This window comes from Protopterus annectens, chromosome 4.part0, assembly GCF_019279795.1.
Source record: "Protopterus annectens isolate FY-2018-M chromosome 4.part0, PAN1.0, whole genome shotgun sequence".
Classification (NCBI taxonomy): domain Eukaryota; kingdom Metazoa; phylum Chordata; order Ceratodontiformes; family Protopteridae; genus Protopterus; species Protopterus annectens.
In genome coordinates, this window is record NC_056733.1 from 1,241,846,431 (window position 1) to 1,241,869,144 (window position 22,714).

The following is a 22,714-nucleotide window of genomic DNA, read 5'->3' on the forward strand; positions in this document are numbered from 1 at the left end:
AAGCAAGTACTTTCCCTTCTCTATATCAGGGCTATTCAACCTGTTCCAGTAGAACAAAGGGGACATGGTTTCTACTCCAGACTGTTCCTGGTGCCCAGAAAAAGAGAGCTCTTGGCACCCTTTCCTGAATCTATCAATTCTCAACACCTTTTTGGTGGTCCCAAAATTCAAAATGCTTACACTGCAACAGCTTCTTCCTGTGCTAGCCAATGATGCCTGGTTAGTCACCCTAGACTTAAAAGAAGCTCATCTGCACATCCCCATAAGGGAGCCTTGCAAGAAATATCTACGTTTCAGGGCAGGCGCTATGCACTATCAGTTCTCTGCACTTCCCTTTTTCTTATCTACTGTGCCCAGAGTATTCACAAAATGCCTGGCTCCAGCCATTGCATACTGCAGGCAAAGAAATATTCAAATCTACCCATACTTGGATTATTGCCTGATTCAGGCGGACAGGCAGGAATTGCTATTTCAGCACCTGGCATTCCTGAAAAGACTTCTAACTTCAGTGGGATACACCATCAACGAAAAGAAATCACAACTAGTGCCCAGCCAACAAATTGTATTCTTGGGAGCAAGCTTGAACATAACTTCCCAGATGGCATTCCTCACTCCAGAAAAGCAGGTCCATTTGGCAAACTATTTCAAACTAGTGGCCACCAAAACCCCGCTATCTGCAAGGAAAATACTGCAAGCCCTAGGGTTCATGGCCTCATGCAGTCTGCTAATTCCATATGCAAGACTACATATGAGGAAACTTCAGTGGTACTTAAAAAGTCTCTGATGTCAGCATTCTCAGGACCTGGAAACGATGATTCCTGTCATACTTTGTCTAAGGGCAGAGTTCCTTTGGTGGGCAGAAGCATGCAACCACAACAAGGGACTTCCTTTCACTTAACCCCTCGCCGCCCAAACCCTGACAACAGACGGATCAGACTATGCATGGGGGGCTCACATGGCAGGCAAATGCATTCAAGGCAAATGGAGCCCAGAACAAATTCCCCTGCATAGAAATCAAAAAGAGATGCTAGCTATACAGAATGCTGTGACAGCCTTCAAATACCTTATCCTTCCAGGACAGCTCCTTATAAAGACGGACAACACCACAGTTATGTGGTACATAAACAGGCAGGGCGGAACTGATTCTTACCCACTCTGCAGGTTAGCCATGGCTCTGTGGAGCACAGCCTTGAGCAACCAAGTGCACCTACAAGCTCAATTCCTGCCAGGTAAGCAAAATTCACTGGCAGACGAATTAAGCAGAAATCTACTGGACCCTCACAAGTGGAAACTGGAACCCACCTCATTCAAACTTCTAACCCAGAGGTGGGGAACACCGGAGGTGGACTTTTTTGCCCCCCCCCCCCCCAAAACCACCAATTGAGCAAATTTTGCACCAGGAACCCTCACAGCAGAGCCTGGAAGGTGGACTCCCTATCCTTTTCATGGGAAAATCTCTCAATTTATGCCTTTCCTCCTCTGCCTCTCCACTCAAGTACTACTCAAGATCAAACAGGACAGGCCAAGGGCAATCCTTATTGCACCACACTGGCCATGTCAGCACTGGTACCCACTCCTATGCTACCACCCTGGCACCTACATCGGACACCTTCCCTGCTGTCTCAGCAGGAGGGACAGATTTTGCATCCACAGCTGCAAACCCTAAACCTTGCAGCCTGGCTTATCCCTTGAATACACCACCAGCATCTCTCGGCAAACAGGTGCTGGATGTCATCCTTGAGGCCAGAAGGCCTAGTACTAGGAAATCCTATGCTGAAAAGTGGAAAAGATATTGTTCTTGGAGTCCGTCTCAAGGAAAGGACACAGCTGTGCCCACCTTACCTCAAATTCTTGATTACCTAGCAGAGCTCCTCCACAGAGGCCTATCCTTCTCATCCATTAAGATTCATGCCTCCGCCATGTCAGCTCATTGTAATACTGAGCCACCTCTTTTATCTCACCCTCTCATTAAACAGTTCCTGAGAGGAGCTAACAATTTAAGGACACCTAGGAGAGCTATCACCCTGCCCTGGGACCTTAACTTTATACAGGAGAAGCTCACACTTCCCCCTTTTGAACCTGCTGCTTCAGCAGAGTTAAAATTCCTCTCTTGGAAAACAGCCTTACTTCTAGCTATTACTTCAGCAAGAATAGTGTCTTGAGTTACAGGCACTAATGGCGGTGGAGCCCTTCATTATTTTCCATGCTGACAGGGTTTCCCTCAGGACTAACCCTTCCTTTATGCCCAAGATGGTATCCAGTGTGGCTTTAAACCAATCCGTCCATTTGCCAACCTTTTTCCGTAATCCTCAGAATAAAGGGGAAAGGATCCTACACTCCTTGGACGTGCACAGGCAGCTCAGGTTCTACCTTGACAGGACTAAGCCTTTCAGGAAATCTGACCAGCTGCTAGTCAGCTTTGCTACAGGGGCAAAGGGCAAAGCCATTTCTAAGCAAACCATTTCCAAATGGATAGCACACTGCATCCATTTCTCCTACAAGCACCATGGAAAACCTACCCTTCTGGGGATCAGAACTCATTCCACTAGAGCTACTTCAACCTCTACAGCGTTTCTCAGGGAAATCCCTACCAGAGACATCCTGGAAGCTGCAACCTGGAATTCTGTACACACCTTCACCAAGCATTACCACTTGCCTATTTTTTCTCAATCCAGAGCTAGATTTGCTACAGCAGTCTTACAAGGCCTGCTAGCCAGCCCTAACACTTCTTGACTGCCTCCACCCTTCCTCAGATTTGGGAATCAACCCGTGTGTGATGACTGCAACAGTGAAACATGAAGAACATAGTACAGTTGTGTACACTTACCATAAATGTAGATGTTCGAGTGTATTCACTGTTGCAGTCCTGGTTTCCCTTCCTCCAGCCCCCTGGCTTTCTCTGTCCTTTTTACCTATCCTCTTTATGGCCATCTTTTGGTAGGGGAATTTAATTTTTACTGGAGGTGATCCACACCATGTAATAGCTTCCTATTTTGGGGGCTCCTGACATCTGGGGCAAGACAAATTGATGTAATGGCGTCGGCTGTAGGGTTGCCACCTTTTCAAATGCCCAAAGTGGAACATTTTTGGAACAAACATCAGATTTTGTAGGGGCGAAACATACCCATTTCCAGGACAAAGGACAGAACTTCACTTTTTTGCCTAAATAAAAGCTTATTCTTGTAGCACTTTAGTTGCTTATTCTGTTTCTTATAACATTTAGGTGTTTCAGATACAGAATAACTGTTTTATGCAACTATTACATAAAATGTACAAAATAATTTTGTCCTAAAATCTCAGGACATTTGCCATTTTTTTAGTTTTTTTTGCAGGACACAACTGCCCAAAGAGGGACTGTCTCTCGCAAAGTGGGACAGGTGGTAACCCTCGTCGGCTGCATGTTTTATACCCCTGATGACCTAACGTCATAGAAGAGGTGACAGCATCCAACGCAGAAATCCTAAGACTCTGGTATTTGGGCTAACTGAGGGCTACTTGCAGGCAGATAACCGAGGTGTGATGACTGCAACAGTGAATTCACTCGAACATCTACATTTATGGTAAGTGTGCACAACTGTACTTTGTATCTATGTCCGCAGATGAGCCATCCAAACTGATTTCCTCTTCCAAGCTTCTGCCTTCTGAAAAGAACAGCCATGCAGTGGAGTGGTATGGCAAAAACAGTGTATACTTCTGCTTCTTTGGCATTTGGGGCCATTAATTATCATACCCATGTGACTAGATATGTCCTGGTTCTTCTATCCCAGCAAAGGGAGTTCTTTTGAATGATCTGCCTGATTTGGACTGTAAGACTTCAGCTCTCTCTCTGCTGAGTTTTGCCTGTTGGGTAGCTCACCATTCCATTAAATACTGCTATGATGCAACTGATACCTCCTCTACGGCTGTGTCATGAGATATTCCTAGTTGTGCCTGCAGGCTTGGATGAGGATATTAAAGCTAAACATTTAGATTCTCCCTTAGATAAATATAATCTTTTTGGCACTGCTGTTGCAGAATTGTTTAAAATCCTAGAGGATAAGGACAAGATTATCATGACTTTAAACAAATTTTTGTTTCTCCTGTACCCGAGTTGTAGAGACATTATCCTTTAAAATCTTCTTTTGTCAGTAGACAGCCTTGACTACCTGCCTGGGTAGTAGGGTTTGTAAGCAGATTTTCACCATATAAGCCCACCCAAAATTATAGAGACCAAAAATAATCTTTTCCTAATAAATCTACCTGTATCTGACTTAAACTCCCTTCTCTCTCGACCAGATTCCTCTGCCCTTTAGACCAACCTTTTCCTTCTGTTTGGCAGCTGATAACCACAGATGCTGTAATTGGTTATTTTATAGCTTAGAAGTCCCTTTCTCAGTTTTCTTGTCTCCCTCAGCCATCTCCTTGCCGGCTTCGTTATTTCCTTTGGGTACTGTGGGATCTGGTGGAACAGAGAACCATACAGCCTGGTCCTTTGTCTTGACAGGGAACATTTTTCTATTCCAGAATGTTTCTGGTTCCCAGGATGGAGGGAATGTGGAGGCTCATTCTGGATTTGTCCTATCTCAACACCTTTATCAAGATTCATTCTTTTGGGAGGTTGACTCTTCAGACCCTTTTCTCTCTTTTGCTTCCTCAGACTTTTCTAGTCTCCCAGCATTTGAAGGACACTTACTTCTATGTTCCTATTCGCCCTTTCGCCAGGAAATGTTTTACTTTATTCTGTTTCTTCCTCGGATTGTCAGTTCCCTGATTTGCCTTTTGGTCTTTCTGCAGCTCCATGGGTATTTATCAGATGTCTAGCCCCTGTGTAGCATTTGTTGACTTCAGAGAATTCATGTATTCCCTTATCTGAATGACTTTCTGATCCAAGCTCCCTGTCAGCAGCTTCTAATTCAGAATCTTCACTTCGCTTTTCCTGCACAGCATATAATTTACTCTGTCTGAAGAAGTCAGTGTGGATCCCTCTCAGGGCAAAGTGTTTTTGGTTTGCTGGATTCAGACCATTCCAATGTTGGCCTGTCTTCTGCCTTCCAAGTTCCTCACTTTGCCTATTTCCAGTCTCCTTTTCCATTTTTTCCTGCAAGGGAATTTCTCTGAGCCCTAATATTCATGGCAGCCACCTTTCCGATGGTTCCTTTTTCCACACTTCACATGAGAAAATTCCAGTGGTACTTTTTGACAGTTTGGATCCAACACTGCCACACTGTGGAGTTTCCGGTCCCACTTTCTGAATTCCACTGTTGAATTCAGCCAATCTCCCTAAATACAGGTTCTGCTTTTTCAGGTTCTTCCTACTCGAGCTGTACACAGATTCTTCTGATCAAGGTTAGGGAGTGTTCTTCAGTAGTCTGAAAGTCCAGGGTCTTTGGTCTCATCAACAGATGTTAGCCCACATCAGTGTTAGAAATGCAGGCTGTCATCCTAGTTCTTCAGCCCTTTCACTCCCTCTGAGTTCCAGGTCCTCTAAAGGAATTTACCTACAATACCAGTCATGTGGTACATCAATTCTCTGGGTTCCAGGTCCTCTAAAGGATTTTACCTACAATACCGGTCATGTGGTACATCAACAAACAGAGGGGCACAAAGTCTTATCTTCTTTGCAGTCTGGCTTTTCAGGCTTGGTATTTTGCTACCTGCCATCACTTGGTTCTTCAGGCAGTTTACATCCCATCAGAGCGTGATCTAGTGGCAAAGTCTCTGAGCAGGTCCAGGATGAGTCCTAATGAATGGATGTTTCTTAGAAAGATGTTTCTGTACATTGTATGTTGGTGGGGTACTCCTGAAGTAGATCTTTTTGCCTTCCCTCTGAACAGACAACTTCAACAGTTCTGTTCCAGAGTTCCAAGTTCACTGGCTTGGAAAGTGGACACCATGTATTTCTCTTGAAAGTGGAAGTTCCTGTATGCCTGGCCTCTTGGGGTCTTGCACAAGATCATGTGGAACACTCCCAAAGTTAGGCATCAGATGTTATTAGTCTCACATTGCTGCAGTCATAACCTGTGGGTAGTCCGCTGTCCTCGGTCGGCCCGAATACCAAAGAATTAGGCTGGCGTCGGTCATGGTCGCCCGGAGCTGACGTCAGTACGTAGTAGTACTTAAGCGCATGACCGACGCCATATCCTCAGTCTTTCTTGCCGCGTGGTCCGAAGCAGAAGCAGCGTTTGCAAGTGCCGTTCGGCGTTCTGAAATTTTCAATTATCGAGTTTCAGACCGAAGACCAAGTTGGGCTAAGTACCCCGTTAGGGAAAATTTTTGTCTTTTCTTGCTTCAGTTAATCCAGATGTCAGAAAAAGTTAATAATTGTATTTCTTGTGGGAAACAGATACCTCATAGGGACTATCATTCTCTCTGTATTCCTTGCTTGGGGCCTGAACACGACGTAGTCGGGTGTCGCTTTTGTGCTAGATTTAATAAGCGCACCATTAAACGAAGATTAGACTGTGCCAGGCTTGTTTTCGATAAGCGGTGTAACTATAACATGCCGTCGGATCCTCCGACCCCCGCTACCGCTAAAAACGAAAAGATAAATCTTTAAGGTCTAAACCGGATGAGTCGTCCGTTGCGGACGCCGGTTCTGTGGAACCTCCGGCTGAATCTGTGGATCCGGCCGAGGTTTCGGCTGAATCCCAGGGGGGGAACCTTTACTTTTGCAGGAGTTGGCCTCTCAGGAGTTAGGCCAGGCCGAGGGTGCTTCTCAGGTGTCGGTTGTTCCATCCTTACAAAAGGTTATTAGGCCTTCTACCTCAGTTGCTAAAAGCCATGCTAAGGCTAAACCTGGTCTTACTGGTACTGGCCATAGCCTCAGTTCTTCAGCTTCTGTTCCTAAAAAACATATGTTGAAAATGGCAGAGGATTTGATTACTTTGATCAGGGGTTCTATGCCCCCCCCAGAGAAGAGGCCTATGGTGGAGACAGATTTAGAGGGAATGGAGCATTCTTCAGACTACTCTGAGTCCTCAGCTGAGGATATTCAGGATTTTCCCCCCTATTCAGATTCGGATGCAGAGGATTCCTGTCCTTCTGCTTCGCCTCCAGAGGATTTTTCTTTTTCTGAGACTTTACATTCCATGAGGGAACATTTCAAGTGGGAAGGTCAGGATTTTTCAGATTCTCGAAAAAGGCTTAGGGAATTTTTGTTTTTGCCACAACATAGGCCCTTGGCTATTCCCCCTGTCTTAGATGTTGTGCAGGATGTTTTTTCTGAAGCTTCTCTTAATCCTGATTCTTTACCCCCTGCCCCTGTCAAGCCAGACAGATATTACAGAGTTCCAGAAGCACATAAATATTTGTATAAGAGTCCTAGAGCTGACCCGGAAACTATTATTCAAGGGCCGAAGGGTGTCAGGGCTTCTGTGGTTTAGAATCCAGTTCCTTTGGATAAAGATTCTAGAGCGTTGGATAGGTGGGGGGAAAAAGTGTACACCTCTTCTATGTTAGCTATGAGGGCTTTAAATTGCCAGTTTCATATGCTGAAGTATCAGAACTTTTTGTTAGGCCAATTAAAATCTAAGGTGGATGCTTTATCTGAGGGTATATATAGAGTGTAAGGAATTGCAGGAGTTGGTTCATGCATCAGATCAAGTTGGAAAACATTCTTTACAGTGTGGTTTCGATGCCCTTCAAGCTTCATCCAGGGTGGCTGCTACTGGTTCAGTTATTCGTAGACATGCCTGGCTTAAGGATCAAAATTTATCAGAGCATGTTAAAGCTCGGATTTTGGATGCTCCTCTTCAATCTGAAGTTTTTTTTTGGTTCTCCTGTGGAGTCAGTTTTGAAAAAGATGGAAGATAAGGCTAAGTCTATGCAGACGGTCAAGGATTTTTTGCAGGTGCAGCCCCCTAAGTTTAGCAGGAATTGGCCTGCTAGAGGATGGTCCTACCCTTCTTCGGATTTTCAGTCTAAGGGCAGATCTAGACGTGGTAGAGGCAGGGCTCACGCTCAGGGTTCTTTCAGACCTAGGACTTGGAGTTCTCCTGCACAGTCTTCTGGTGAGGGCAGGGGTCAGCCTTTTCGTAAACAGACCCAATGACCTGTATCTTCAGCTGCCAGATCCTTCTTTTCTGGCAGCTCCTCTAGGAGGAAAGTTGGCACTTTTCAAACAAAACTGGCAATTGGTCACCCAGGACAAATGGGTGTTGGAAATAATAAATCAAGGTTACAAGTTTTATTTTCACACTTTTCCTCCTTTCAAAGGCATGCCGGATGTGCCTCCTCAGCAAAGGCTTGGAGGCTCAGGAGCAAATTTCTTTGCTTTTACAGATGGGAGCAATCCAGGTGGTACCTCCGTCAGAAGTAGGCCTAGGGTTTTATTCACGTCTATTCCTAGTGCCAAAGAAAGGAGACACTTGGAGGCCAATTCTGGATTTGTCCATTCTCAATACCTACCTAGACATTCCAAAGTTCAAAATGTTAACATTACAACAACTTCTGCCTATGCTGGGCAAAGATCACTGGATGGTAACCCTGGATCTCAAAGAGGCCTATCTTCACATTCCTATCAGGCCCAGCTGCAGGAGATTCCTGCGATTTCGGGCTGGTACTTCTCATTATCAGTTCTCTGCATTGCCCTTTGGTTTATCTACTGCGCCCAGGGTGTTCACAAAAGTTCTGGCTCCGGTAATTGCTTTCTTCAGACAGAGGGGAATACAAATTTTTCCTTATCTGGACGATTGCCTGATTCTTGCTCAAGACAAAGACAAGTTACTTCAACATCTACAGTATGTAATGGCAGTTTTAAGGTGCCTAGGGTATTCTGTGAATGAAATAAAGTCCAGTCTAGTACCCTCTCAGGACATGTGCTTTCTGGGTGTGAGACTGAATACAGCTTCTCAGATGGCATTTCTGACCCCGGACAAACAGAAAACTCTTCATCTATACTTCCAGAAGTTATCAGTACTGTCCAGGCTGACTGCAAGGACAGTCCTTCAAGCCTTGGGGTTCATGGCATCTTGCATTCTAGTACTTCCCAATGCCAAACTGCATATGAGGAAGCTACAATGGTATCTCAAAAGTGTATGGACTCAACACTGCCACAATTTGGACGCTGTCATTCAGATAATACCTTGCATCCAGAAGGAATTCTTGTGGTGGGCGCAGGAATGTCACCTAAACAAGGGACTCTCTCGAGTCCGATCATAACGATGGATGCCTCGGACTTGGCTTGGGGAGCACACCTCAATGGGAAATGGATTCAAGACACGTGGCCTCCCAGACTACAACATTTGCATATCAACATGAAGGAGATGTTAGCAGTCCAATTTGCCCTGATGGCCTTCAAGGACCTACTTCAACCAGGACAGGTGTTGATTCGAACAGACAACACAACAGTCATGTGGTACATCAACAAGCAGGGGGGAACCCATTCTTACCCCCTTTGCAGACAAGCAATGATATTGTGGGAGACTGCTCTGAGTTTGCACATCACTCTTCAAGCCCGGTTTCTGCCAGGAGCACAGAACTCCCTAGCAGATGTATTGAGCAGACAAATTGTGGACCCCCACGAGTGGAAATTGGATCCTCAGGTATTCCAACAGTTGACAGTTGCTTGGGGAACTCCAGACATAGATCTGTTCGCTTCTCCACTAAATTTCCAACTACCAAAATTTTGCACAAAGATGTTTCACCCAAAAGCTTGGAAAGTGGATGCTCTATCTTTCAATTGGAACAACCTTCACGTCTATGCTTTCCCTCCTCTGCCTCTCCTTCCCAAGGTACTCTTGAAAGTCAGGCGGGACAAGCCTTGCATGATTCTAATAGCACCAGATTGGCCACGTCAGCACTGGTATCCTCTGCTGAGGAGTTTAATTCAGGAGCCTCCTTGGCCTTTGCCACAGATTCCTCACTTGTTGTCCCAGTCAAGCAGTCATTTGCTCAATGTCAGGTTGCAGTCCCTGCATCTAACAGCCTGGCGTATTCTGTTTTAGAGCCTGTGGGGTCTCAGCTTCCTCAACAGGTTTTAGATGTCATTTTGGAAGCCAGGGCCCAGTACTAGAAAAGTTTATGCTGATAAATGGAGGAGATTTTTTCTTTGGAGCACAGCAAAGGGCTTTGATGTCTCAGTGCCTAATTTGAGTTTTACACTACAGTACCTTACTGAATTACTAGACAAGGGTTTGTCATTTTCCTCTGTGAAGGTTCATGCTGCAGCCATTTCTGCTCACTATGATTGTGACCCTCCTTTATTTTCTCACCCTTTGTTTAAGCAATTTCTTAGAGGGGCAAAAAATATAAGACCCCCACGTAGAGCTCCTACTCCTTCCTGGGATCTCAATTTTGTGTTGGAGAAGCTTACTTTACCTCCTTTTGAACCTGCAGCTACGTCTGAGTTGAAGTTTTTGTCTTGGAAGACTGCTTTTTTGTTGGCCATTACTTCTGCTAGGAGGGTATCTGAATTGCAGGCACTCATGGCAGTTGAACCCTTCCTGATATTCCATAAGGATAGGGTGTCTTTGCGTACTAACCCTACTTTTATGCCTAAAGTGATTTCTAATGTGGCCTTAAACCAGTCGATTCATTTGCCTACTTTTTATGCTGATCCCCAAAATAAGGGGGAAAAAGTCTTGCATTCTTTGGACATTCACAGGCAGCTACGCTATTATTTGAGCAGAACTAAAGAGTTCAGGCAGACTCAACAGTTATTTATTTCTTTTGCTCTGGGTTCACAAGGGAAAGCTGTTTCAAAGCAAACTATTTCTAAGTGGATTGGGCATTGTATTGCTTTTTGTTATTCTCATCATGGGAAGAATGTTCCTGCTGGGATCAGACCTCATTCCACTAGGGCTACTGACACATCTACTGCCTTTTTGAGGGGGGTAGCTACTAAGGATATTTTGGAGGCAGCTACTTGGAGTTCAGTACACACTTTTACTAAGCATTACCATCTCCCTCTTTATTCCAAGTCTAGGGCTGGGTTTGCCACTGCAGTCTTACAGGGCATGTTAGCAGCTCCTAATGCTTTTTAGTTTGCCAGCCTCCCTTTTCCTTTGCTTTGGGATTCTACCCACAGGTTATGACTGCAGCAATGTGAGACGAAGAACATAGTACAGTTTTGTACCTACCATAAATGTAGATGTTCGAGGATCCACATTGCTGCAGTCCTATTTTCCCTCCCTCCTTCCCCTCTATAGTTTGGAGTTGCTGTTTTTTCCTTTGGGGATAATTATTAATGTTAAGTTGTCAATCTCGCCTTCATTCTTGCTTGATGGGTTCGGAGCCGATCCCTCGGCTCCGACTCGGCACTTGCTAAGCTCGAGAGTCACTTTTACCAGCTCGAGGCAGCCCCATATCCCATGATGCAAGGCGGTAAGTACCTAGATCTCGTTTGCCGCTTCGCTTATGAGGTCCTCCTTTTACCAGCTCCTGGTAAGTGATTTACTATTTCGCTATTTTAGCCCCTTTTGAACTTAAAAACCCCTTATTGTTAGTTTTTATTTAGTTTTAATCTGTTTCTGACAGAAATTTGTCTGTCTCTTATTATTTTTTAGTCAGACTTTACCATCCCATCCCCCCCCCCCTGTTAGGGTGTGTGTGTGTGTTTGTACTTATACCTTTTTGGTATATTTAAATTTAAAGTCTTTGACTGGTGTGTGTGTGTTTTGTGTGACACCATGTCAAAAGAAAGGGTCTCAGGCTTTAAGAAGTGTGACTCGTGCTGTCAGAAGATGTCTCTGACAGACGGTCACACTTCTTGCCTTTATTGCCTGGGGCCTCTTCACCTGCAGGACTCCTGTGCTATATGTCATTCTTTCAGCCAGAGAGTCCTGCAGGAAAGAAGAAACAAATTAATACTCAGGGGCCTTCTTAAGCCGGAGGGCTCTCCGGCTAAGTCGGCTCCACCTAAGACTGCCAAGTCTTCCAAGGCCCAGGCTTCTGTGTCAAAGCCTGCGGCCTCGGCTCCGACTTCGTTCTGAGTCAAGATCGGCTCCGCTGGAGCCGATTCTGGCTTAACCAGCCTTCGCACCGATGGCTATCGGTGCCAATTCTGCATCGACCACTCGTGTCGGCTCCGATCGGCTCCGACCACCATGTGGCACAGGCATCGGTGTCGGCTCCGATCGGCTCCGACACTGTTACTTTGTGGCTGTATCGGCTCCGCTGGAGCCGATGCATCGAGCTACCTGTCGGCTCCGATAAGTTGTCGGCTCCGACAGGTTCAATAGTTTCATCGGTTCCGATGGCTCCTTCGAGGAAGAGGTCGAGGTCTCCTTCCTTGGAGCCGATACTTCGGCTCGGCTTCACCTCTCCTCTCGGAATGGAGCCATCGGAGCCGATCTTCAAGGTCATCCAGGCTTTGGACCATGACTTAGAGAGTGGTCAGTAGATTACTTAAGTCACAGGCACTGGCCCAAATGTTACATAGTCCGTCTCAACAGGCGACTATTGGTCCACACCCGTTACAGTTCCTCCTTCAACTCTACCCGGAGCTTGGAGTTGGAGTCTTCGGGAATGGTTACTGCTACGGCTGAGGGACGGATACCCCTTCTGTCCCTTCAGCCTCTACTCTTATCTCCTCTTGAGACCTTCCTTAGAGGGATTCGTGGCGGGCTTCCATGGTCTCCTCCGAGGGGTGAGTGGCATCGGACCCTTGTCCGAACCCGCTCTTCCCTTGGAGCCTCGGCTTTGGTGAGCTCGGCTCCGACATCTGCCTCGAGACTTCCCTTCGGTGGTCCATGGAGTTCCTAGCTCTTGAACGGGTTCTCTCGGACCTGCCTGGGAGGGAGCATTCGAGGTGATGAAGAGTGTGCTGGCCACTGGTATCAGCCAGCAGTCTGTTCCCTTAGCTCCTCCCTCTATAGTGCCTGTTGACATCTCTGCCACTTCTCTTGCTACAGGACCCAGAGATCCTCCGCCTCAGGTTTCCCCATTGGGAATTTCCCCTCTTCCGAGGATTCTCCTGATGTTTGGGAGATCCTCCTAGGAAGAGGACTTGTGAGGAAACACGTAGACTCCCGAGTCTATCACTTCAGATACTGACTTTGATGAGTCAGAGGGATCCCCAAGATCCCCTCTGAGGATGTCTCCTTCTCAGACATCCTAGAACTCCTTAGACAGAGGGGAAACTGGCCCACCAATAATCCCTCCGAGGATGAGTCAGTATACCTAGAGGCGTTTGGATCTCGGCCCTCCACCTCCTGGGTGTCTCCGCCTTCGACCCCTTATGCAGGTTATTGCCCGAAGGCGCTGCTCCTGACTCTGTAGAGCCAGTCCCTAGGAGGCCTTCAAAATTTATCACTGCCCCGTGTGACAAGCAATTCCTCACCAAGGGTGTCCCCGCTGATGCCATGGTGGTGGCTGCTGCCACCAAAAAGGAACTTGCAGATCCTTCCGTACCCGTCCTCCTAATAAGGACTCTAGGACCATGGATAGGTACGGTAAGCGGATGTTTTCCTCAGCGACCTTTGCCATGCGTTCGCTGAATTACCTATGTCACTTTACCAGACTCCAGAGGGATATCCTTAAGGAGCTGGGTGAAGTAGTACAGGATCCTACAGCTGCAGGGGCTCAAGAAAAAATTGCTTCGCAGCTAGGAACCCTTAATTCCATTGCAAACTCCTCCATGCGGCTAATATCATATGCTGCTGATGGAGCAGTAGGGCCGCAGGTACAGGTGTGGCTCTTAGACGCCAAGCCTGGATGCGGCTATGTGACTTTGCAGATCCCTTTAAGGCCCTTCACAAATTCTCCCTTTGATGGGTCAGCTTTGTTTGGCCCTCAGGTGAAGGAAACTTTGACCAGGTGTGAGCAGGATGGCAAGACTCTTTCTGCTGTAGGAGTCCGTTTTCCACCCCTTCTAGACCTTACCCCAAAGGACAGAAAGGTGGCAAAATGTGGTTCCATAAATCCCAAGGAGTCACGCGATTCACGTGGTCAGTTTACCCCTAGAGGCAGAGGGAACAACAACAGACGCTCTAGAGGCAGAGGGGTCCAAAACCAGGGAAACAGAGAGCCTCTCTCTGACAAGCCCTTTCAGCATCCCTGAGATGTTGCCCGGCTGTCCCTCCTTGGAGGCAGTCGGGAAGATTATCACTGTACCCAGAAGCCTGGCATTCCCTCACTCAAGACAGATGGGTACAGTCGATCATATCCAAGGGTTACATAATTCCTTTCGAGGAAAGTCCTTTCCTTCAAATTCCCTTCCAGATGTACCACCGGTCTAAGGGAAATTGCAGAGTTAGAAGTCTCAAAACTACTGCAAAAAGAGCCATTCAGCCAGTTACAATAGACCATTCAGAGCCGGAATCTACTCAAGGTTCTTTTGGTCCCCAAAAGACGGGAGACTGGAGACCAATATTGGATCTCAGCAGACTCAACAAGTCTGTGAGGAAGACAAGATTCGAATGGTCACTCTTCAGTCAATTCTGCCCTTCTTACAGAAGGACAACTGGATGTGCTCAATAGATCTTCAGGATGCGCTATCACATCAAAATTCACAGACGCTCCAGGAGATTTCTCCGCTTTCGGCTGGGGTCCAGTCATTTCCAGTTCAGAGCCCTGCCCTTTGGTCTCACTACAGCCCCCAAAGTGTTCACCAAATGCATGGCAGTGGTCACGGCTCACCTGAGACATCAAGGATTCCAGGTGTTTCCGTATCTCGACGACTGGCTCCTGTCAGCCACCACCAGGCATCAGCTTATTCAAGCCAGGGATTACACAATAAGTCTTTGTTCTCATTTGGGCATCTCGATCAACTTCGAAAAGTCATCCTTATCGCCCTGCCAGTCTATTACTTTCATAGGCGCAAACTTAAACACTGTTCGGATGCCAGCTACCCTTACAGATCAAAGAGTTTCAGACATTCAGAGTCATGTCAGGATCATTCTGGCCAACAAGAAAGTACAGGCCAGAATGGTTCTAAAGGTATTAGGCCTCATGGCTGCGGCCATTACTCTTCTTCCCCTGGCTCGATTCTACATGCACCTTCTTCAGTGGATGCTGTTCACACAGTGGTCGTACCAACAACTTCCAATGCATCACCAGATTCTGGTGAGACAGATTTGCAAAGATCATCTTGCTTGGTGGATCACATCTCCTCAGGTTCACCAAGGCAGGTACTTTGTACCCCCATCCCCGATAGCCACTGTCACCACGGATGCCTCCCTGATCGGGTGGGGGGGGTCATTATCAGGGCAGGATGGTTCATGGGACGTGGCAGCCGTTCGAGTACCATCTGCACATAAATGTCCTGGAGATGAGAGCAGTGCTTTTAACGTTGCAAGCCCTCAACGACTTTCTTCCCGTAGGGACAATTGCAGTCCACACAGACAACATGTCTGTAGTTTGGTATATCAACAAACAGGGCGGAACCAAGTCCCACCCCTTGTGTCGAGAAGCGCTCAGACTATGGCAATGGGCGATCTCCTCTCATCGGTTTCTGGTAGCAACGCATATCCCTGGGAAAACCAACATTGTAGCGGACAGATTGAGCAGAGCTATTCTCATGCCTCACGAGTGGTCTCTCAAGCAATCTATAGCGGAAGAGATATTTCTGGAATGGGGTCGCCATGTTGCGATCTTTTGCTACTCCCCAAAACAGCAAATGCCCAGACTTCTTCTGTCTCTTCCTCTACCAGGCCATCCCCAGAGACGCTCTGACCCAGGATTGGCCCCAGGGACTTCTTTATGCCTTCCTCCATTTCCTCTGATCCCTCAAGTTATCCAGAAAGCTACCGTTTTGAGAGCCAAATTGATTCTCATTGCCCTTACTGGCCTCGACAAGTTTGGTTCCCGTTCCTCCATCATCACCTTTTGGTGCAGCCGTGGCATCTGGACCCAGTGCCAGATCTTCTGATTCACCAATCCGGTCAGCTGCACCGGTCTATCCCTTCTCTCAACCTCACAGCATGGTTGCTCCACTTCCTTCCTTAGCCAGGCTTCCTTTGATCTCTAACCCAGTTAGAGACATCATAGTAACCGTTAAAATCCTCTACCAGGAGGATTTATACAAGCAAATGGAAACGTTTCTCTTATTGGGCTAAGGCCAAGAATATTGATCCTTTCACTGCCCCTATTCAGGCAGTCCTGGACTTCTTAGCAGAGATTTTTCATGCAGGCTCCTCTTCTTCCACAGTCAGAGTTCAATTGGCTGCTATCTCCAACTTTCATGTCGGGTCGCAGATCATAATATTATGTCCCATAGGCTCTGCAGGGCCTTCTTGAAAGGAATTTTCCTACTAAAGCCTCCAATCAGGAATCCTCCTCCTCAGTGGGATCTAAATTTAGTGCTGACATCCTTGATTCTTCCGCCCTTCGAGCCAGCTGTTTCTTGTTCCCTGAAATTTCTTTCTTGGAAAACTTTATTCTTAGTGGCTATTACATCGGCCAGGAGGGTGTCTGAACTTCATGCTCTATCGGTTCGACCCTCCTATTTGGTTTTTCACAAAGACAGAGTATCTTTGAGAACTAATCCGACCTTTTGCCTAAGGTCGCTTCAAAGACCAATTTGAATCAATCCATTGATCTCCTGTATTTTTCCCAAACTATTCAGACAGAGCTGAACAAAAACTACATTATCTTGATGTCCACCGTCAACTTAGATATTATTTGGACAGAACAAAAATTTAGAAAATCTGATCAACTTTTTGTTTCCTATGCGGATAATAAAAAGGCCTTCCTGTTTCTAAAGTGACCTTGTCTAGATGGCTTTCTTGGTCATCTCTGAAATTTATCTGCTCAGGGGAAAACAGCTGTGCTCAAAACCTAAAGCACATTCAACTAGGAGCTTAGCTACTTCTACAGCCTTTCAAGCTAGACTTCCTTTAGACACTATTTGTGCAGCGGCCACTTGGGCCACTCCTCACACTTTTGTTTCCCATTACAAATTGGACTTGGCCTCCAGGGACAGAGCCAGTTTTGGCTCTACAGTCCTCAAGAGTCTGTTCCATTGAGCCACCCAGGATAGAGGTGCTAGGGACGCGGTCCCATCAAGCAAGAATGAAGGCGAGATTGACAACTTAACATTAAGAAGTTATGTACCTACCATAACGTTCCATGTTAGTTGTCTTCTCTCGCCTTCTTTTTTGCGACCCTCCCTCCTTCCCCCAGGCCTGGACAGACCTTGTTATAAGAAATTATTATGCTGAAGACCATTCAGACCTGGTCCTTCTTCCATCCTGTAAGTTTTCTTTCTTGTTTGTTATGCTTGGTGCTATTGCCCTTTGTCATCAAACGAGATCTGGGTACTTACCGCCTTGCATCATGGGATATGGGGCTGCCTCGAGCTGGTAAAAGTGACTCTCGAGCTTAGCAAGTGCCGAGTCGGAGCCGAGGGATCGGCTCCGAACCCATCAACCAAGAAAGAAGGCGAGAGAAGACAACTAACATGGAACGTTATGGTAGGTACATAACTTCTTATTTTCTCACTTGTGGTGGTTGGGTATTTACTATTTTGGCTCTGGCCTTTCCTTTTTAAGGCCTTCTGACATCTGGGGCAAGAAAGACTGAGGATATGGCGTCGGTCATGCGCTTAAGTACTACTACGTACTGACGTCAGCTCCGGGCGACCATGACCGACGCCAGCCTAATTCTTTGGTATTCGGGCCGACCGAGGACAGCGGACTACCCACAGGTTATGACTGCAGCAATGTGGATCCTCGAACATCTACATTTATGGTAGGTACAAAACTGTACTTTCTCCGAGGATGTGCTTCTGGTTTTGCAGGAGGCCAAAAAATCCACTACTACAAAATCCTGTGTTACTAGATGGAAGAAATTTTCTATTTGGTGTCTCAAGCATGACCAGGACCCTGTGTGTGTGTGTGTGTGTGTGTGTGTGTAGGGGGTCCCCATGGTCCTTTCTTTTTTATGTTAATTGCTTATTACTGGTTTGGCATATTCTTCTGTTTAAGCTCATTTGTCACCCATTTCTGCCTTTCTGTCTGAGGCCACCTTTCACTTCTAGTGTTGAAGCCAAACAATGTCTAAAAAGCATCCTTCATATTAGGCCCACCAAGAAAGCCTATTCCTAATTCTTGGGACTTAAGTTTTGTTATTGAAAAATTGATTCAGTCCACTTTTGAGTCTGCCTTTTCTTCTTCCCTGCAACATTTTACTTGGAAGACTGGGTTTCTGAACTGCAAGCCTTCATGTCAGTTCTTCCCTTTTTGTTTTTCACAAAGACAGGATTTCTCTTCATACCAATCCATCTTTTATGTGCAAGGCGTTTAATGAATTATCCTTGAAACAGTCTGTTCATGTTCACTCCTTTTCTCCTTCTCCACAGTCTGCTACTGAAAAGATTATATCCATCTTGGATTTACACAGCACAAATATTACTTGGATAAGACAAAATATATCCTAAAATCTGAATAAGTTTTTGTTTCCTTTCTTGCCAGGAAGTTGGGTTTGGCAGTGTCTAAACAAATCATGTCCTGCTGGAATGCTTAAGGCCCATTTCCTTTCATTATTCTTTTCCTGGTAAGCAGATTTCCTCTTCTGTTAGTGCTCATTCTACCAGGGCAGTAGCCTCGTCTGGTCCATTTTTCAAGGGTCTTTGATATCAGACCCATCTTGGAAGCTTTTAATTGGTCTTCTGTCCACACTTTTTTTACCAAGCAGTATAAGTGGGATGTCCTTTCCAGGGCAGAATTTGCCTGGGGTATTCTTCATGGTTTTGTGGAAGGCTGTTCTCTGCCTTCTTACTCCCATACTTTTCAGTAGCTTTTGTACTCTTCCCAAGAGTAAAGAATGCTGCATTAGTGATAAGGAAGCACATGGTACAGTTGTGGAAGATCTTACCATAACAGTAGATGTCCTACTTCTCACGGTTGTAGTATTTGGCCCCTCCCAAATGCCCCTTTTTATTTTCTGTTGCCCTACTGCTGTCCAGGGAGTTTTTTTCTTGCATCCTTATCTCATTTGTTTCATTTCTGTTGCTTCTCTGGGGTAGCTCTGGTTCTCCTGGGGCACTTCAGTATTGAGGATTAGGAGTCAGTACATCATATGTGTACCTTACGCCTTGCACGTAGGACATAAATCGGACATACAGTGCCACAAAGATGTAAAGGCTTTGGTGTACTGAATGGACATTGGGCTATCCCCTGAAGGATATCCCAAGAGTAAAGAATACTACAGCACATCTACTGTTATGGTAAGATCTTACACAACTGTAACTTTTGCTGTGTTTTTTGTGATACAGATCCAGTTTAAGACCTAGAATGTAGTGAATGTGCCTCCACTTGTATAAATTAGTCTGTGCTGAACAATTTTTCATGTACACTTTCTACTGGCACTAGTGGTTCTTGAGATACAGCTAGTTGACATCAGCTTTGTGTGTGTGTGAAATGGGGCTGCAGCTATTAAAAGTTTTAGCACAGAATTACAAAGCTCAACCAAATAGAACGAGTTAAGCAAATGTAAAAGGTGTTGTGTGTGTATATGTATGTATCTATATATTTATTTGTATTTGTTTACCAGGTAAATGTCCAACTGGGTGAAAATAGCCCATTTTCAGCAGAGACCCAGGGAGAAAAGCTCCAGTACACACAACATGGTAAAACAAGCAGAAAGAAATATGAAAAAATATGGTTACATATTTATACAATTACATACAACTATAGTTTCTAAGCAAAATGCATCATTAAACAGTAAAAAAGAGATATAAAAGCATTTTTGTTCATTGATTACACTCGATGTCCTTCAAGGATGCATCTGCAGTCATAACATATGGGTTGTCCTGCCTCGGTCGGCCGGATTCCAAAGTCTGGGTCTGGCCTCGGCTGATGTCGCACTTCACCCGATGTCATAGCTCCTGGGGTATACAGGCATCAGCCGACGCCATTTTCCTCAGTCTTTCTTGCCGCGCGGTGCCCGAAGCAGAAGCTGTTCGCAAGTGCCGGTCGGTCAGATCCAGAGATTTCAGCTACCAAAGACTTCTAAAAAAGCTAAGTACCCCGTTGGGGACTCTTTCTTGCCTCAGCCGATGTCAGAAAAAGTAAATAATTGTTTAACTTGTGGGAAACAAATACCTCATAAGGATTTCCACTCTTACTGCCTTCCTTGCTTAGGCCCAGACCACGACGTATCAGCTTGTTTAGCCTGTGCTTCCTTCAACCGGCGGACACTTAGACGTCGGTCAGAGTTTGCAGAAGAGTTTTTTGGTCCTGCTTTTGCATATAAAATGCCGTCGGAGACTCCGACTACTCATTTAGCTAAAAAACACAAGGAAAAGGACCGACATCATGCCGCGGTTTCGGCTGAAACCACGGTTAGGCCTACCGCGAGTGTCTCGGTTTCGGCTGAAACCGAGTCCTCGGTTCTTCCTTCGGCCGCAAGCATGCCTCCGACAACCGAGGCCATAGAGGCCCTGGCTGAGTCGGCTACAGAAATTCCTACCGAAGAAGCAGGCACACAAGAATTCTCCGACACCATTCCGTTGGACATTTCTACTCCTGCACGTGGGGCAGCTAGACCCCCTGCTACTATGTCTATTAAGGCCTTCTCCAGGGCTAAAGCAGCTAAACTTTCCAAGGCCTTACCTACAAAAGCTCCCCCTCACAGACCTTCCTCAAGTTCTCAGATTCTCAGCCTTGCTGAGGACCTTATTTCTTTGATCAGGGGATCCCAACCTCACCCAGACAGGGCCTCACAACCCCCTCCTGAAAAAAGGCCTAGGACTGAACTCCCTGAACCTCTTTCCTCTGACTATTCCTCGGATGGATCAGATTTATCAGACCATCAGGAAGGACCATACTCACCCTATGAGGATTCGGATGCAGAAGACTCCATTCCTTCTGCCTCCCCCCCCAGAAGAATTTTCATTTGGGGAAACTCTACATTCAATGAGGGAACATTTCCAATGGCAGGGTCAGGATTTTTCTGATTCTAGGAAAAGGCTAAGGACTTTTTTACACTTGCCACAGCATAGGCCTTTAGCCGTACCACCTGTACTATCAGTTGTTGATGATGCATACAATGATGCCAGTTCAGCCCCTGATTCTCTTCCCCCGGCCCCTGCCAAACCTGACAGATATTACAGGGTCCCAGATTCTCACTTCCACTTGTACAAGGCCCACGCTGCAGACCCAGAAACCATTTCTCAGGGCCCCAAGGGTGTTGCAGCTGCCTCTGCCAAAAACCCCCTACCCTCTGAAAGAGAATCAAGAGCATTAGAGAGATGGGGTAAAGAGGTTTATACATCTGCTACTCTTTCTGCCAGGGCTTTAAACTGTCAATTTCACATGATACAGTACCAGGAATTTTTGTTAGATCAGCTGAATAAAAAGCTTCCTCTCCTGAACCTTTAGACCGTAAGTCCCTTCAGGAGTTGGTGAACAATTCTCAGCAGGTCAGTAATCATTTTTTAAAATGTGGCTATGATGCACTGGAGGCTTCATTTAGATCAGCTATGACTGGAGCAGTGATTTGAAGGCATGCTTGGCTAAAAGAACAATCCTTGCCAGACCATGTTAAGTCTAAACTCCTAGATGCTCCTATGGAGAAACAAAGTTTATTTGGCTCCCCTGCACAGGAGGTACTAAAGAAAGTGGAAGAAAAAGCAAAATCTGTGCAAACAGTCAAGGATTTTCTGCAGGTCCAACCTCCGAGGTTCAGCAGAAATTGGCCTTCAATGAATTGGTCCTTTCCAGACACCTCCAGAGCACAGAGAGGCAGAAATAGAAGCCCAAGAGGCAGAAGTCAATCAAGGGGTGCATACAGGGGCCGTCAGTGGCAACCTGACAACCAGAGGAGTGCCTCCACAGCTGCGACTGCAACCACTTCCACAGGACAGACACAATGACTTGGCTCTGATTCCGCCTACCAGGGAACAATTGGAAGCACCCTTGGGCAGAAAGTTAGCTTTATTTTCAAAAAACTGGCATTGCATTACAGGAGACAAATGGACTTTGCAAACAATAGACAAAGGCTACAGGTTTCACTTCCACACTTTACCAAAAAAGAGAGGAATGCCAAACCTTCCTCCAAGCCAGAAGTCAGAGGCTCTAAAACAAGTCATCAACTTACTAAGGATGAGATCAATAGAAAAGGTACCATCTATGGAACAAGGCCAAGGATTTTACTCCAGACTATTCCTTGTACCAAGAAAAGAAAACCAATGGAGGCCTCTTCTCGACTTGTCCGCACTGAACACATATCTCATTGTGCCAAAATTCAAAATGCTGACCCTACAGCAACTTCTTCCCATGTTGGGCAAGGAGTCTTGGCTGGTGACGCTAGATCTCAAGGAGGCATACCTGCACGTCCCTATATGACCAGATTGCAGAAGACACCTCAGATTTCTTGCAGGATCAGAGCATTATCAATTCTCAGCATTGCCCTTTGGCTTATCTACTGCGCCCAGAGTATTCACGAAATGCCTGGCATCAGTAATTGCACATTGCAGGCTACAGGGAATTCAAATCTACCCATACCTGGACGACGACTGCCTAATACAAGCGGACAACAAGACAAAAATAATAAAGGATTTGGCCTATGTCATACAACTGTTGCAAGCCTTGGGATACAAAGTCAACATACAGAAGTCAAGACTAGTGCCATCCCAAAGGATAACATTTTTGGGTGCAGAACTGGACACAATAACTCAGATGGCTTTTCTCACAGAAGAAAAACAAAAACAACTCCCAGTCTACTTCACGGCATTGACAAGACAAACTCAGCTTACTGCAAGGGAAGTCCTGCAGGCCCTGAGTTACATGGCATCCTGCATAATCTTGATCCCACATGCCAGACTGCATATGAGAAAATTACAATGGTACCGAAG

The 22,714-nt window shown here is 46.0% G+C and overlaps 1 protein-coding gene across 3 annotated transcripts in view; it reads left to right on the plus strand.

Annotated features, from left to right (window-relative positions):
* Window positions 1-22,714, plus strand: part of YIPF5 (Yip1 domain family member 5) — a 315,397-nt gene that overhangs the window by 225,514 nt on the left and 67,169 nt on the right. The window lies entirely within an intron of this gene.